At 37.2% G+C, this 913-nt stretch overlaps 1 non-coding gene across 1 annotated transcript; it reads right to left on the bottom strand.

The window, feature by feature from the left end:
- Window positions 1-194: 194 nt before the first annotated feature.
- On the bottom strand, window positions 195-313 carry LOC111735055. Its single transcript, XR_002778666.1, has one exon. It is a non-coding gene; the product is annotated as a 5S ribosomal RNA (ribosomal RNA).
- Window positions 314-913: the final 600 nt, after the last annotated feature.

Here is a 913-nt window from a genome sequence, read left to right as displayed (position 1 = left end):
ATCTCTTGATGCTGTAACAACATCAGGAAATTTAGCTTTTTTATTAAATAAATATGAATGTAAATATAAATTTTATTTATTTATTTACTTATTTATTTACTTATTTACTTATTTATGCGAGGCAACCCTTGGTTGACCTCACAGATTGCAAGGACCTTGTCAGCTTACAATCCCTTGTTTTTTATTATTTTTTATGCCTATAGCACCTGGTCTTCCTAGGTGGTCTCCCATCCAAGTACTAGCCAGGCCCAACCCTGCTTAGCTTCTGAGATCAGACGGGATCGGGCTTGTTCAGGGTGGCATGGCCATAGACTGTAAATATAAATTTTAAATGTCTAGCTGTCACTGGCTCAAATCTGGGTAGGTGACTCAGATTTGGGAGGGGGAGATTCATTAGTTTAAATCCCTCACTTTCAAGAATGAGTCTTGTTACCTTTGATCAATTACTAGTGTCTTTGACTTCCTTTTTGGTGGGATTTTTTTGGTGCTGAGGATCAAATTTCAGAAAGTGGTTGGAGCAAAGAGTCAGGGAAAGAGATTCTTTTATTTTCACTGTAGTAGCTGCCAAAATTAATTATAAGGACAGTAACTTAGTAGAGTCCCCAAGTCATCATTAGAATAAATATGCTCCCTCCAAGTATAGGTCTATGTCATTTTATTTATTAATTAATACTTTTGAATGCTGTTGAGCCATTCTAAAGATGACACTACTGAAATTGATCAAGACCTGTCTAGGGAGAGTAGCTGAAATGGCCAGTGGGAAACAAAAGAAGTCACCAGTGTGCACAGGTAAAACTTGTCCTTAGCCGCACGTCTATAGCTACTGTTCACAAGTGTTGGAAATGGTCTAACAGTTGAAGCAAACCCTTGAAACTAGAAGGGAATAGAAGAATTTTATTTGTTATTCTCTGCT

Source organism: Pteropus vampyrus, unplaced genomic scaffold (assembly GCF_000151845.1).
Source record: "Pteropus vampyrus isolate Shadow unplaced genomic scaffold, Pvam_2.0 Scaffold13034, whole genome shotgun sequence".
NCBI lineage: Eukaryota > Metazoa > Chordata > Mammalia > Chiroptera > Pteropodidae > Pteropus > Pteropus vampyrus.
Note: the sequence above shows the minus strand (reverse complement) of the source record. Positions and strands in the feature narration are given on the sequence as shown.